The sequence below is a fragment of the Leopardus geoffroyi genome, chromosome B2 (genome assembly GCF_018350155.1).
Source record: "Leopardus geoffroyi isolate Oge1 chromosome B2, O.geoffroyi_Oge1_pat1.0, whole genome shotgun sequence".
In the NCBI taxonomy this organism is placed as follows: Eukaryota; Metazoa; Chordata; class Mammalia; order Carnivora; family Felidae; genus Leopardus; species Leopardus geoffroyi.
Genome location: NC_059332.1, coordinates 89,995,220 through 90,012,747, shown reverse-complemented (window position 1 = coordinate 90,012,747; position 17,528 = coordinate 89,995,220).

Below are 17,528 nucleotides of genomic sequence, written 5' to 3'. Positions count from 1 at the left end.
CCAGGCGCCCCAATGTTTACCAACATTTTTGATTTGGATCCCCACTAAGGATTCAATTAATAAACATCACAAATGCTAATTGAGATGAGCACATACAAGTAAACAACTTACCTCCTTTTGGTCATAATGAGTACATTATTCTTAAGAGAACTAATTCTGAAAAAGATGAAGAAAATGAAGTCACTAGTTATCAATGTTACTGTATAAAATATTAACACTGGGAGAAGCTTTAGAAATAATATATTTTGGGGTGCCTGGGTGGATCAGTCGGTTAAGTGTCTGACTCTTGCTTTCGGCTCAGATCCTGATCTCACAGTTCATGAGTTCAAGCCCTACGTCGGGTTCTGTGCTGACAGGAGGGAGCCTGCTTGGGATTCTGTCTCCCCCCTCTCTCTGCCCCTCTCCTGCTCGCTCTGTCTCTCTCAAAATAAATAAATAAACTTAAAAAAAAGAAATAATGTATTTTACCAGCTCATTATACAGATGAGAAACCTAAACCCCAGAGACATTAATCAATTTTTGTAAGTTCCCACAACTAGTGAGGGGCAGAATTTGTTTCCAAATACTTAAGAGGCAGAAGGTGAACTTTTAGAAAATTGTTGTTAAAGAACTTTAAACAAGTCAAAAAGACATACAAGAAAAAATCCAATTTATCAGTTATTTGGTCTCCAAGTTAACTGCTTTTATTACCTCAAGGTCTTTTCAGATCTTGAAACTCCATTCATCTTGCTTGCTCCCATTTTGATCGTGTCATTTTTCTATTTAAAAAAGAATATCGCGGGGCGCCTGGGTGGCGCAGTCGGTTAAGCGTCCGACTTCAGCCAGGTCACGATCTCGCGGTCTGTGAGTTCGAGCCCCGCGTCGGGCTCTGGGCTGATGGCTCAGAGCCTGGAGCCTGTTTCCGATTCTGTGTCTCCCTCTCTCTCTGCCCCTCCCCCATTCATGCTGTGTCTCTCTCTGTCCCAAAAATAAATAAACGTTGAAAAAAAAAATTTTTTTTAAATAAATAAAAAATAAATTAAAAAAAATATCGCAATAGCTCTGCATCACCTATAGATAATAGATTAAGTTCTTAACTTTGTTTTCAAACGTTCCTTCCATCTGGTCCCGATTATCATCATTATTATCATCAGCTACTCCACCCAGTGAAATCCTCTGTGGGATCCAGGATACATATTTAGTCTGAGCATTTGCTATTCGAATATCATCTACATAGAATGTTGCCTCTCACCTCTCTGCCTCTCTGCCTAATAAACCTAACCAAAGATGTAAAAGATCTATATGCTGAAAACTATAGAAAGCTTATGAAGGAAACTGAAGAAGATATAAAGAAATGCAAAAACATTCCGTGCTCATGGGTTGGAAGAATAAATATTGTTAAAACGTCAATACTACCCAAAGCTATCTACACATTCAATGCAATCCCAATCAAAATGGCACCAGCATTCTTCTCAAAGCTAGAACAAGCAATCCTAAAATTTGTATGGAACCACAAAAGACCCCGAATAGCAAAAGTAATTTTGAAGAAGAAGACCAAAGCGGGAGGCATCACAATTCCAGACTTTAGCCTCTACTACAAAGCTGTCATCATCAAGACAGCATGATATTGGCACAAAAACAGACACATAGACCAATGGAATAGAATAGAAACCCCAGAACTAGACCCGCAAAAGTATGGCCAACTAATCTTTGACAAAGCAGGAAAGAATATCCAATGGAAAAAAGACAGTCTCTTTAACAAACGGTGCTGGGAGAACTGGACAGCAACACGCAGAAGATTGAAACTAGACCACTTTCTCACACCATTCACAAAAATAAACTCACAATGGATAAAGGACCTGAATGTGAGACAGGAAACCATCAAAACCCTAGAGGAGAAAGCAGGAAAAGACCACTCTGACCTCAGCCGTAGCAATTTCTTACTTGACACATCCCCAAAGGCAAAGGAATTAAAAGCAAAAATGAACTACTGGGACCTCATGAAGATAGAAAGCTTCTGCACTGCAAAGGAAACAACCAACAAAACTAAAAGGCAACCAACGGAATGGGAAAAGACATTTGCAAATGACATATCGGACAAAGGACTAGTACCCAAAATCTATAAAGAGCTCACCAAACTCCACACTCGAAAAACAAGTAATCCAGTGAAGAAATGGGCAGAAAACATGAATAGACACTTCTCTAAAGAAGACATCCAGATGGCCAACAGGCACATGAAAAGATGCTCAACATTGCTCCTCATCAGGGAAATACAAATCAAAACCACACTCAGATATCACCTCACGCCAGTCAGAGTGGCTAAGATGGACACATCAGGAGACTATAGATGCTGGCGAGGATGTGGAGAAACGGGAACCCTCTTGCACTGTTGGTGGGAATGCAAATTGGTGCAGCCACTCTGGAAAACAGCGTGGAGCTTCCTCAAAAAATTAAAAATAGATCTACCCTATGACCCAGCAATAGCACTGCTAGGAATTTACCCAAGGGATACAGGAATGCTGATGCATAGGGGCACTTGTACCCCAATGTTTATAGCAGCACTTTCAACAATAGGCAAATTGTGGAAAGAGCCTAAATGTCCATCAACTGATGAATGGATAAAGATATTGTGGTTTATATACACAATGGAATACTACTTGGCAATGAGAAAGAATGAAATATGGCCCTTTGTAGCAACGTGGATGGAATGGGAGAGTGTTATGTTAAGTGAAATAAGTCATACAGAGAAAGACAGATACCATATGGTTTCACTCTTATGTGGATCCTGAGAAACTTAACAGAAACCCATGGGGGAGGAAGGGGAAAAAAAAAAGGTTAGAGAGGAAGAAGCCAAAACATAAGACTCTTAAAAAACTGAGAACAAACTGAGGGTTGATGGGGGGTGGGAGGGAGAGGAGGGTGGGTGATGGGTATTAAGGAGGGCACCTGTTAGGATGAGCACTGGGTGTTGTATGGAAACCAATTTGACAATAAATTTCATATTAAAAAAAAAAAAAAAAGAACAGATGCCCTTAATAGGACAATATGCCCTATATGTCTCTATTCCTTCTCCCACCCACAGAAGAAACAACTAGTTCTCCACTGCCTTTCCCTCACTGAAATTAGACTCATCCCAAAAATGTGTCTCAACAAAGAATTCCAGGCTGCCATTCTGGTTGAAGCCAATTTGTCTTTCCTTGTTGGATCCTCCCTAGCCTTCCATATCTAGGTCAAGTCTGCTGTCTTCTAATTAAGTTCTCAGAATACCCAAGCCCATGAAATTCACTCCATCCTGTAAGTTTCTTTTTTTTATTTTATTTTTTTTCAATATATGAAGTTTATTGTCAAATTGGTTTCCATACAACACCCAGTGCTCATCCCAAAAGGTGCCCTCCTCAATACCCATCACCCACTTTCCCCTCCCTCCCACCCCCCATCAACCCTCAGTTTGTTCTCAGTTTTTAAGAGTCTCTTATGCTTTGGCTCTCTTCCACTCTAACCTCTTTTTTTTTCCTTCCCCTCCCCCATGGGTTTCTGTTAAGTTTCTCAGGATCCACATAAGAGTGAAACCATATGGTAACTGTCTTTCTCTGTATGGCTTATTTCACTTAGCATAACACTCTCCAGTTCCATCCATGTTGCTACAAAGGGCCATATTTCATTCTTTCTCATTGCCACGTAGTACTCCATTGTGTATATAAACCACAATTTCTTTATCTATTCATCAGTTGATGGACATTTAGGCTCTTTCCACAATTTGCCTATTGTTGAAAGTGCTGCTATAAACATTAGGGTACAAGTGCCCCTATGCATCAGCATTCCTGTATCCCTTGGGTAAATTCCTAGCAGTGCTATTGCTGGGTCATAGGGTAGGTCTATTTTTAATTTTTTGAGGAACCTCTACACTGTTTTCCAGAGTGGCTACGCCAATTTGCATTCCCACCAACAGTGCAAGAGGGTTCCTGTTTCTCCACATCCTCTCCAGCATCTATAGTCTCGTGATTTGTTCATTTTGGCCACTCTGACTGGCGTGAGGTGATATCTGAGTGTGGTTTTGATTTGTATTTCCCTGATGAGGAGCAATGTTGAGCATCTTTTCATGTGCCTGTTGGCCATCTGGATGTCTTCTTTAGAGAAGTGTCTATTCATGTTTTCTGCCCATTTCTTCACTGGATTACTTGTTTTTTGTGTGTGGAGTTTGGTGAGCTCTTTATAGATTTTGGATACTAGCCCTTTGTCTGATATGTCATTTGCAAATATCTTTTCCCATTCCATTGGTTGCCTTTTAGTTTTGTTGGTTATTTCCTTTGCTGTGCAGAAGCTTTCTATCTTCATGAGGTCCCAGTAGTTCATTTTTGCTTTTAATTCCTTTGCCTTTGGGGATGTGTCAAGTAAGAAATTGCTACGGCTGAGGTCAGAGTGGTCTTTTCCTGCTTTCTCCTCTAGGGTTTTGATGGTTTCCTGTCTCACATTCAGGTCCTTTATCCATTTTGAGTTTATTTTTGTGAATGGTGTGAGAAAGTGGTCTAGTTTCAATCTTCTGCGTGTTGCTGTCCAGTTCTCCCAGCACCATTTGTTAAAGAGACTGTCTTTTTTCCATTGGATATTCTTTCCTGCTTTGTCAAAGATTAGTTGGCCATACGTTTGCGGGTCTAGTTCTGGGGTTTCTATTCTATTCCATTGGTCTATATGTCTGTTTTTGTGCCATCCATCCTGTAAGTTTCTATCATGTGCAGCTCTTGTTTAACATTTATTTACTGCCTATCTTCTTGGTTATAAGCCTCTTGAAACCAAGGATCATTTAATTTCATTGTTCAGTAACTACATGGTAACATGCACATTATAATAACTACTCAATAAGAGCAGCACCACCAGCAATATGTGATACACAATGTATGTACATTTGTGTACTTTGAATATTAAGATAATAGTCTGGAGTTCCTGGGTGGCTCAGTCAGTTGAGCATCCAACTCTTGATCTCAGCTCAGGTCTTGATCTCAGAATCGTGAGTTCAAGCCCCACATGGGGTCCACGCTGGGAGTGGAGCCTACTTAAAAAATAAAAAAAGTACATGGGGCGCCTGGGTGGCTCAGTTGGTTAAGTTTCCAACTTCAGCTCAGGTCATGATCTCATGTTTAATGGGTTTGAGCCCCACAACGGGCTCTGTGCTGACAGCTCAGAGCCGGGAGCCTGCCTCGGATTCTGTATCTCCCTCTGTCTCTGCCCCTCCTCTGCTCATGCTCTGTCTCTCTCTCTCAAAAATAAATAAACATTAAAAATAAATAAATACATTTTTTAAGAACTACAATAATTTTCTGGACTGGTCAATATTCAAGTAGAATACTGATTAGGAAAAAAATAATGTTTATTTGCTATTAGAAAAAAATCTTCTATTAATTACATATGTATGATAGTCATGTGTATTCATTTGTTTATCCTTATTAACTATGTCATTGGTATGATTTTCAGGCACAAAAGTTTGGTAGAGAAAAAGTAATTTTCTTTATATCACCATAACTAAATTAACAGTTCTCAAGCCCCCATTTCTACCTCATAAGAGAAAAATATACACTGACCAAAGTAACCCAATCTCTTCCATTTAAACTAGGCCTCTCGGGGTGCCTGGGTGGCTCAGTTGGTTTAGCATCTGACTCTTGATTTTGGCCCGGGTCATGTTCTCATGGTTCAGTTTATGGGATAGAGCCTCACGTTGGGCTCCATGCTGACAGACAGACAGAGAGGCTGACAGCCTCTCTCCCTCTATCTCTGCCCCTACCCCACGCCCCAGCTTGTGCACACACATACTCTCTCTCTCTCTCTTTCCAAACAAATAAACCTTGAAATAAGTAAATAAAAATAAAAAATAAACTTGGTCTCATAAGTTCTTGCCAGTCCCACTCAGCCCCTGGCTTCTGCTCCTTCTTGTCTCCTTGTCGGCATCTGGGCTGTGGAGTGACTTCCTTGGCACCACCATATAGGGCTTGGGAGAGGGGGATCTGGTTGTATGCCAGCCTCTGTTTTATCTGGCCTCCACTCAGTGTCCTAATTTGATTTGGGACACAGTATCTTTGTTGTTGTATCTTTGCTAACGTCCTCAACCCTGACATTAACTTCAGCCATCAGTCCACATAGCCTTCATCCTACTTTTTCCAACCCCATGGCTGCCCACTAGGGGGCATTGACTCACACATCACCCTTTGGGGTTAAGGGGGGAAATGTTAACACACTTAGCTGCTTTTCACCCACACTGGTATTTGAGGGACTGGAATTTGAGGTCCTCTGCACCATCTGCCTATACATATTCCCAACCATTACTAGTTTTTCCTTATTTTCCATCCTTTCATCTTTTTATTCCCCTAACTGGGAGACATATTCAACTTCATCCCTGCCTAGTGAAATTTTAATTTTTATATAATATTTTCAACTGGCAGGAACTCTTATTCCCCGAATCTTCCTATTGTATTTAATTGTCTCTTATTCTTGTTTCAGTGATGAAGTATCATCTCTCTGAGACTATTAATTATAGCTTGTTTTTAAGATTTGGCTTTGACCGCTTCCTTACTACAGGGCTCCCAAGACCTTTGTAAATTCCTAAGTGATAAGAGCATTAGTAGCATCTTTTGTATTAATGAGGTGATTCTGGGTGGGATCTAGACAGACAGGTTTACCCAGGAGGCCCAGCAATCCACCAGAAACAAGCAAATCTGCCAAAAAAAATTTGTCTGGCTCTGTCGAGTTCATACCAGGAGGCTTGGGCCTTCTCGGTGGTGTTTTCCCTCCATGAAGAAGCACTTGAGTTGGGATTCTCAGGATCATACAGTGAAATGCAAAAACACGAAGACTGACAAACACACTTTTATACCAACTGAACGACACTGGACATGGCTGAGATTTGCTTTCAACAAGGGCAGCATTTAGTTCCATGATGGGGAAGAGCCAACAGAGAGCATGTTCAGTTCAGTACAACAAATGTATGGTGAATAACTGTACTGGACACTTAAAATCTGAAGATAAAGACAACTTCCTCTTTGTTTTCAACAACGGACATGCTGTGAAGAAATCTCCACTTCAAGGAAGAGTTTCATGAAGAATATTTTTGTGATGTTTATTTTTGACAGAGAGAGAGAGAGCAGGGGAAGCAGAGAGAGAGGGAGAGAAAGACAGACCACAAGCAGGGGTGAGGCAAAGAAAGAAGGAGACACAGAATCTGAAGCAGGCTCCAGGCTCTGAGCTGTCAGCACAGAGCCCAATGTGGGGCTGAAACTCATGGACTGAGAGATCATGACCTGAGCAGAAGTTGGACACTTTACTGACTAAGCCACCCAGGTGCCCCGGCCCTGCCAGTATTTGAACCCTGGGAGTCTGGCTACTAATTCCATGTTTTTAATTGCTTTGTTCTGTATCTTCTAAGACATTTACCTTTTGGCACTAAGTAGTAGTCCATACATGCGACAAGCTGGGGACAGCTTCTCTACTATAACCTGAGTTATAGTACCTTCTCCTGTGTCCCTCCTCCATATGCTTCCTTTGTCCTACTGTCTTCCCTCCCTGCCTCCTAATAGTGACTGCCTGCCAAGCCACAGGGAAAGCAGGAGGAGAGGTAAGGATTGGGTGTGGCTCTAGTCATACAGATTCCAGTAAGGAATTGTTAGGGCATTGAGGGTAATTAGATGAGAGACAGAGAAGAGAGATGGGAACTTGGAGCTGAAACCAAATCTCTGCTCACTTTATTTACCTTTTCAGTATTTTTGAGAGAGCACATCTAAAATCTGGACAGTACTAGGAGATACTGACTGATTTTCATTATAATACATGTTAACTTTAATGTTATGAAACCTTTGTAAATGTCTTAGAAACTGAGCCACCCAGGCACCCCCCCCCATGAAGAATAATTTTTATAGTTCAAACTAAATGTCCATATCTTACAGGACTGCCTCTAGGTTGTACCTACCCAAATATTTTTTTACAACCCCCTATATATATAATCATTGCGATTTTTACAAGTATAACTAGGGCACCTGGATGACTCAGTTGGTTAAGCGTCCAACTCTTGACTTTGTCTCAGATCATAATCTCATGGTTTATGAGATCAAGCCCCGCATCAGGCTCCAAGCTTACAGTACAGAGCCTGCTTGGGACTCTCTCCTCTCTCTCTCTCTGCCCCTCCCCCTGTTTTTGTGCACACATGTCTATGCACACACTCTTTCTCTCTTTCTCCCCCTCTCTCCCTCTCTCTCTCTCAAAATAAATTTTAAAAATAAAATAAAATAAAATAAAATGAAATAAAATAAAATAAAAGTATAACTAAATTCACAGGCCATGTGAAGCATGGTCATTTATGAATGAAGACTTAGAATACATATTTAGAATAGATTTAGTACATGTAGTCTTCATAATGTCTAGTCAACATCTTTTCTTATTCAGGTCCAGGAACCATCTCTCCATTCTTTATTGTCAAATGCACCATTGCTGGTCAATTTTATATCTCCCAATGAGAAAAAGTTAGCAGTGCTGTTATTACTCACAATAACATGGCTCTTCAGAACATATTTGCACTGAAACAATACAGATCTTATCCCTGCAGTTTCCTAATACCATTAACCAATGATGGTTACACCTTTACCCATGACGCTACTTCGTTTACCCTGACACCTGTGAATGCCAGCTTCCAAAGACTCTCAAAGTTTGTCACTATGCCTTATTGACAAATGCAAGTCCTACTCAGAACACACAAGAAAATTCACCTTCTGGCCATGAAAAATTCACTCTTCAGAATTTTACAGGAAAAATGTAAAATAGTATCTTCCAATCCAATCTTCTCGGAACTCTTTAGGCCATGATCACTGCATTCTTAGAGCATGATCCCTTTCAAACTGTACTCCTGCCTTCCATACATGCCACCTGCCAAGAAGATAGGCAAAGGACACTTGGAAAAAGCATAAAGAATGGTTCCGTTTGCTCAAAGAAATGTGTCCATCATTTGGCATGCCTTATAGTAAACTAGGGAGAGCCACACCTTGAAATCAATCTTATAAGCAGGAGAGGATGTTGACTGAAGGACCTGTTAGAATTGCGAGTTACAATTTTGAAAAGACACGGGAGAGGTCACTCCGGAGGGACTGCCTGCCTGCAGAGGAGATAGGGTCACAACCTAGGTGCCAAGTTGAGGGAATAGATAGGATATAGGATGCACTGCCACGACCCCGCCACTCTCACCTTCAGGTGATGCAGCCAGAAGGCAGCCCCACAACCAGAACACAGATGGAGGCTGACACATGCACCCATACATGCCTAAAGGTTGGCAGTGGGCTATCAGTAGTCAGAGTCTTGAACTCCTCCTGTGTCCACATGGCACTACTCTGTGAAAGAAATACCAGGCCAGCCAGCAGGGAAAAGGGAAATTAATTTCTGCTAACTAGCCCTCCTGCTGGGACAAAGGCCCAAAAATACAGCCAGTAGGCTCAAGCCCTGGAGCTTCTCTGGACACCTAGTCAACTTCATACATGGATGGTAGGAGGAGAGAAAGTAGAGGGTTAGAGACTGTCATGAAGAGAAAAATGGGACAGGTCCACATACCAGTCTGGGCAAGGACACCCAGAAAACATTTCAGAAAGGCAAGCTTCCTAAGATCCAGGGTCCAGGGCAGGGACCCCACTTGCCCAGGTCTAACTGTTGGTATCAAACTAGGACTTGTCACTTAAAGAAAAAGTGGAGACTTTCTGATGAATGTGAAGCTTTTCTCAAAGAGCTGTGATTTATTCTCACAAATAACTATCCCATCTAGGGATCAGGGATAATATCTCATTCACTAATACCTGGTTCTTTTAAAAAAAAAAAAAGTGTTTTCTATAAAAATCTCTTCTTTTTTTTTTTAAAATTTTGGGATGGAATTAAGACTAAAATTAAAAAAAAAATATGTTTAGTGAGGTTACCTTGGAGTCAAAGGGACGGATTGAAATCTTAGTTGCTTCATACGGGATATAGTTTGGGGGAATTTTATTCACTTCACTGAGTCTTTTTCCTTATCTGTAAAATGGGGATAATATTCCTCCTTCACAGACTCATAAGAATTAAATAAATGTCCATCAATGCACCTTACACAGCCCCTACCACATAAGGATCAATATTGTCTAGGTCTATTTTCTCTTCTTCTACAGAGGAGGGATTTTAATGAATAAAACAATATAAAGCCAAAATTAGTATTCATGTCACATTCAATTTTGTCCCTAGCATGTGTCCCATTTGTTTTTCCATGTGTTGGTTCCTCACAATACTAATTAGGTCACATCAAATGTGCCGTAATTGACCATGGCACTTGTGCAGGTTTACATTTTCACACACAAAAACTGAAAATAAATTAATAACCAGCAATTTTGACAATTATGGTCAATTAATTTGTCAACATAACATTTGACATATATACTTTCTGTTTAAAAATAAAAACTGTCTATTAAAATGCAGATTAGCAACCAACTATGAAGTTCTCATATTTTTCATATGAAAAAGGAACTAGAGATAAAAAGCATAAATGTCACTGTGGTACAATCTAAACTTTTATGCTTCATTTCTCACCACCCCCCAAAAAATCCTGTCAGTTCTCAGTAAGAAATCAAGTGTTTGTTATGTATTTTAATTGAAATTACTTGTAATACATTTTCCTTTTAATAGAAATGAAAAAAAAAAAAAAAAGAAAATACGTGAGGGACAGGGATTGAGAGGAAAACTCTTAAAACAAATACAAAGTTGAGATATTTACCTTAATTATACAATTTAATAATAAAAATATTAAAAATCCAATAGAAAAAAATGAACAAGGGACATAGATAATTAACACAGGCAAATATACAGCTTGCTTAAAAACATATTATACCAGTCAGTTCCAGATGAAAACCAGAAGATATTATTTCTAAAATATTAGTTTTATTTAAATTTTTTGAGGATATGGTATATCCAGCCATCTCATACACTACTGCTGCAGGTACAACTTTTTTGGAAATCGATTAATAATATTTAAAACCACTTCAAGGATATATTATCTTTGATATAGTGATTCCACTTCTAAAAATGTACCTTAAAATAATTGAAAATATGGAAAGGCTGTTTACATAAAATTAGATTCCCACTATATTCTAAATAAAGTATAAAGAACCTAAATATTAAATAGCAGGAGTATTTTTATGTATATAATAGTACAACCATTCTGTTGCATTAACGTTTTATAAAGAGCAGGAAGTAACCTAGAAAGTTGGTAACCCAGGAATGTTTGATGGAAAAAAGCAAAATACAGAAGTATATATTTGCATTCATTTCCATTAAATTCATAAAATATATATGACACAGTAAAGAAATGACATAACATGAAGTAAAATGATTGCTATAAATTAGCATGTACAGTGATCTTCATTTATGTTATATTTCATATGCGTATTATGTGTTATTTGAGCTTTTCTTTTCCAACTTTGCTACAATGAATTCACATTTTGAAATGAAAAAATAACAAATTCTTGTAAAATATGAATAGGAAAAAAATTAGAAAGAAATATCCCCAAAATACCAATGGTAGTTTGAGGGTGTCAATACATAGTGACGATGCTAAATCTCAACAATGAGATTGGCCCCTCTGAATCCCAGCGGTCTCCTGAGAGAAGCTGAGCATTCCTGCAGCCCTGACCTACCCAAGCCATGGTGTACGCACTACACTCTCCACCCAGTGGGATGGCCTGTCTCCCTGGTCCAGAAGAAGAGAATCAAATGTCTCTTTCCATCGCCATCCACAGGCCAAGATGGAGACAAGGCTGAGTGTGTCTTTAAGAGCTTTGAAACAAGTTAATAACTGTATTTGATATGAGAGACCATTTTGAAATATAATGACAATAAAATATAAGAAAGGATTAATTAAGTAAAAAGTAAAATAATCCGAAGAAAATTAGCAAATACACTAGCTTCTACATACCTGGTTTAAATACTCCTCTTCTAAACTGTAGGATTTAATATGTTAAAAATAAGCTCAGTTAATGAATCTCTACACTAGCAAATACTTGGTAATAAAAACAAAAAAAAAAATGAAAGAAACATGACAGATGCTCCTATGACCCTTTCCACTGATCTCCAGAAATACTTCAGCAGAGCACAGGAGCAACAGCTAAACTTTGCTATGAGTTATTATCATATTCCCTGGGCCCCAGGAACAGACCCAACAGTCTTATCACAGGTATTTTGAAAAGCATGAGCTCAACACCATGTAGCTGACACCATGCATCTGAGGCAGAACTGTCATTTGTGCTCACATGCAGCTGTCCCAGAGAATTTATGGTGCAAGCTTGTGGAAAGTCTACTTGTATAGTTAGGTACTGTGTACCAGGCTCTTTAATTACATTATTTTATTTCATCTTCCAAAACTCCTAAGTGTTAATGCATGATACTCATTTTGCAAGCAAGGAAAGTGAGGCTTAGATAGGGCAAATTAACCAGAATTCAGCCTAAGAGTGTGGAGCTAAGATTTGAATTCACCCAAGGACATCCAGCTCCATAACTCTCACTCTCAGCTATAATGACATAATACCTTGATCTTTTTCTTTAACCAGAGATTAGCCCTTAATAAAGATCTAGACAGGGATAGTACTGAAATCTAGCCTCAGCTCTCATTGAAAGATAGGCTGATAGAGTAGAATCTTTATTCCCTGATACTTATGAATATACAGACTCTAGTCATATTAAACTATGTACTGTTTCCCAAAAATGTACTATTTTCCCAAAATGTAGTATTTCCCAAAAGTGTGTGTCTGCTTGTAATGTTTCCTCCATCTGAAACACTTTACCCTTCTCAATATCTGACTAAATCCTGATCATCTTTCAGAGTTATTTTCAAATACCTCCTCTTTATTAATACCACCAAAGTGTTCTGTTTGCACCATTTGACATCCATATTTCGTTTGTACCATTTGATATATTCCGCTTTTTATTTTAATGATACTTCTAATTAGAACAGCAGCTAAGTCTTCTTCATGTTTGTATCCTCACAGCACCTGACTCCGACTGCCATTCCCCCATTGACAAACAATTCTTAAAGGCAAACAAACCTTAAAGGCAAGGTGCAAAGAAATCAAACGTTTCCAAGTAACTTAACTGCATCAAAAACTCAGGGATATTTGTGGGAATACAAAAATGTCCAGCATAACAAGGTAAAAGCTATGGTGTCTGGCACTCAATTAAAAATTGCCATATATACAAACGAAGAGAAAAATCAATTAATTAAAACTAACCCAAAATTGGCAGAGATATTGACATTAGCAGACAAGGACATTAAATCAGTTGTTATGACTTTATTGCATACAAGGCAAGCTTCATGAGCATGAGACCTATGCAGTTACACAGAACCCAATCTTTAGAAGGATTTCACCCCCTTGGTTTAATGCTCTTCTGTCACCATCTTGAATCTGTATACATTTTGAACAAGGAGCTTCACATTTTCATTTTGCACTGGACCTCCCAAATTATGTAGCCTACCCTGATTCTGTATATTCAAAAAGATTTTGAGACATGAAAGATATTTTCAAAGGTCCAAACTGAACTTCTAGAAATGCAAACTACAATGTGTGAGATGAAAAATACACTGGATGGGAATAAAAGTAGATGAGACATTATAAAAGAAAAGATTAGAGAAATTAAAGAAATAGCAATAAAAACAATTAAAAATAAGAGGCTCCTGGGTGGCTCAGTTGGTGGAGCATCTAACTGTTGATATCAGCTCAGGTCATGATCCCAGGGTCATTGGATTGAGCCCTTTGTCAGGCTCCACACTCAGCATGGAGCCTGCTTAAGAATCTCTCTCTCTCTCTCTCTCTCTCTCTCTCTCTCTCTCTCTCTTGCTCGCTCACTCCCTCTCCCTCTGATCCTCTCCCTCACTCATGCTCTCTCTCTCCCTAAAATTAAAAAAAAATGAAAAATGAAACAGATACAAAAGAGAATTTTTTCAATGAACAGAACATTAGTAAGCTGTGGGAAAAACACAATAAATCTAACATACGTGTATTTTAAGTCTCTGAAGGCATAAAAGTGGAAGGCATAAAAAATATTTGAAGAACTAATGGCAGAAAATTTTCCAAATTTAATGAAAACAATAAGGCCACAGATCCAAGAATGTCAAAAACTCCAAGCACAAGAAACAAGGAAAACTCCATCATAATCAAATTGCTCAAAACCAGAGTAAAGAGATAATCAGGGGGAAAAAAGCAATCAGAGATAAAGGACACATTATGAAGATAGAAATGAGGACCAGAATGACAGTAGATTTCTCATCAGAAACAATATAGGCAAGAATATAGTGGAATAGCATCTTGAAAAACTGAAAGAGAAAAGCTGTTAACTTGGAATTCTATAACCAGTGAAAATATCTTTCAAAAAAGAAGTGGGAAAAAAGACGTTTTTAAATTTTTTATTTATTTATTTATTTTGAGAGAAAGAGCATAACAGGGGAGGGGCAGGGAGAGAAGGAGAGAGAAAGGATCCCAAGCAGGCTCTGTGCTATCAGCACACAGCCAGATGTGGGGCTTGAACTCACCAACCGTGAGATCATGACCTAGGCTGAAACTGAGTCAGACACTTAACCGACTGAGCCACCCACGCACCTCAACAGACTTTTTGAGACATTCTAAAACTTAATTCACCAGCAATAAACCCACATTACAAGGAATGTTAAGTAAGTTTTTTAGGAAGAAGGAAAATGATATCAGATGATGGAAACGGGGGCTTATACAAAGTAATGAAAAGCAGCAGAAATAGCACCTACATGGATAAATATATGTTTTTTTCTTATTATTCAAATCTTCTTAAAAAATAATTGATTTATTTTTTTAAATATGAAATTTATTGTCAAATTGGTTTCCATACAACACCCAGTGCTCATCCCAACAGGTGCCCTCCTCAATACCCATCACCCACCCACCTCTCCCTCCCACCCCCCATAAACCCTCAGTTTGTTCTCAGTTTTTAGGAGTCTCTTATGTTTTGGCTCCCTCCCTCTCTAACCATTTTTTTTCTTCCCCTCCCCCATGGTCTTCTGTTAAGTTTCTCAGAAAAGATAATTGATTTAAACAAAACAATAACAATGTAGTGTAGGGCATAAAAGATCTGTGGAAGTAAAATGTATGACAACAATAGCACAAATATCGGGAAGGAAGAAATGGAAGTATACTATGGTAAGGTTCTTATACTATATGTATAATATCACTTGAAAGTAGGCTGAAAGAAAATGTATATTATAAACTCTAAAGCAGCCACTAAAATAACAAAACAAAAAACAATAGCTAATAAACCAACAAAGATAAAATTGAATCACAAAAAATATTTATTTAAACCAAAAGAAGACAGTCAAAAAAAAAGGGGGAAAAAGGAATAAAGAACACATGGGACAAATAGAAAACAAACACCAAAAGATAGGTTTAAACCTAACCATATTAATAATCATATTAAAGTAAATAGCCTAAACCCCAGTTAAAAGCAGATGTTGTCAAATTACATAAAAACATAAAACTTAAATATGCTGCCTACAAGAAAAATATTTCAAATATAAAGAAACAAATAGGTTAACAGTAAAAGTATGGAATATGATATACACTAACCCTAGCTAAAATAAAGACAGTACGGCTATTTTAGTATTAGACAAAGTAAATTTTACGACAAAAAATATTGCCAGAGATTAAGAAAAAAAGGTCATTTCATCATGATAAAGTGGCCAATTGGTCAAAAAGATATAAATGCATCTCACCACAGTTTCAAAATATATGAAGCAAAACTAATAAAACTGTAAGAAGAAACAGATTTACTGTCAGAGATTTCAAAACTTTTCTCAGTAACTAATAGAACAAACAGACAAAAAAAAAAAAATCAGTAAAAGTATAGAAGATTTGAACGGCACTATCAAACAACTTGACCTAACTGACATTCATGAGATACCCTCCACCCAACAATAGCGAAGTACATATTCATTTCAAGTACACTAAGAACTTTTACCAAGATAAACCATATTCAGGGCAATATTACAAATATTATAAAACAGAAAAGGATTCAAATCAAATAAAGTATGTTCTCTAACAACAATGGAATTAAGTTACTAATCAATAACAAGAAAATGTCTAAAAATTCCCCAACATTTATAAACTAATGACACACTTCTAAAGAACCCAAGGGGCACAATAAATCAAAGGGAAATTAGAAAATACTTTAAACTATGAGGCACCTGGCTGGCTTAGTTGGTGAAGCCTGCAACTCTTGATCTCAGGGATGTAAGTTCAAGCCCTACTTTGGGTGTAGAGATTAATCAAAAATTTTAAAAAATTAAAGTATTTTAGGGGCACCTGGGTGTCTCACTCAGTTAAGCATCCAACTTCTGCTCAGGTCGTGATCTCACAGTTTGTGAGTATGAGCCCCACATCGGGCTGTCTGCTGTCGATACAGAGCCCACTTCAGATCCTATGTCCCCTCTCTCCCTGTTCCTCCCCCATGCCCATGGACTCTCTCTCTCTCTCAAAAATAAGTAAACATTTTAAAAAATTAAAATAACAAAGTATTTTAAACTAAATATAAATGAAAGCACAACATATCTAAATTTGTGGATCCTGGTAGCCCGGTACTTTGGGAATACTTTTAAAGCAATAATCACCTAGATTAGAAAGAAGTAAGATCTCATATTCTACCTTAAGAAATCAGAAGAAGAGCAAATTACACCTAAATTAAGTGAAAAGAAAATAATAAAAATTAGTACAGAAATCAGTGAAACATAAAACTAAATTATAACAGTGAAAATCAATGAAGCCAAAAGCTACTTTTTAAGAATATTTTTTAATTGACAAACCTTGAGCCAAACTAATAACAAAAAGAGAATAGGCAGTAATGAGAGAAATGAAATCATTACCAATTCTATGGATATTAAAACAATAATAAGGGAATATTATTCCTTGTAAGACAAAAACTACAAAAGCTCATTTATAAACCCAACATGAGAGCACCCAAATACATAAAACAGTTAATAACAAAAAACATAAAGGAACTAATTGATAATAATACAATAATAGTAGAGGACTTTAACACCCCACTTACATCAATGTACAGATCATCTAACAGAAAATCAACAAGGAAACAATGGCTTTGAATGACACACTGGACCAGATGGATTTAACAGATACATTTAGAACATTCTATCCTAAAACAGTGGAGTACACATTGTTTTCAAGTGCACATGGAACATTTTTCTAGAATAGATCACAAATTAGGCCACAAAACAAGTCTCAACAAATTCAAAAAAAGTGAAGTTAAACCATGCATCTTTTCTGACCACAATGCTATGAAACTAGAAATCAACCACAAGAAAAAAATATGGAAAGAGAAAAAATACATGGAGCTTTAAAAAAATGCTACTAGGGGCGCCTGGGTGGCTCAGTTGATTAAGCGACTATCTCTGGCTCAGGTCATGATCTCACAGTTCGAGGCTTCCAGCCCCGCATGGAGCTCTGTGCTGACAGCTAAAAACCTGGAGCCTGCTTTGGATTCTG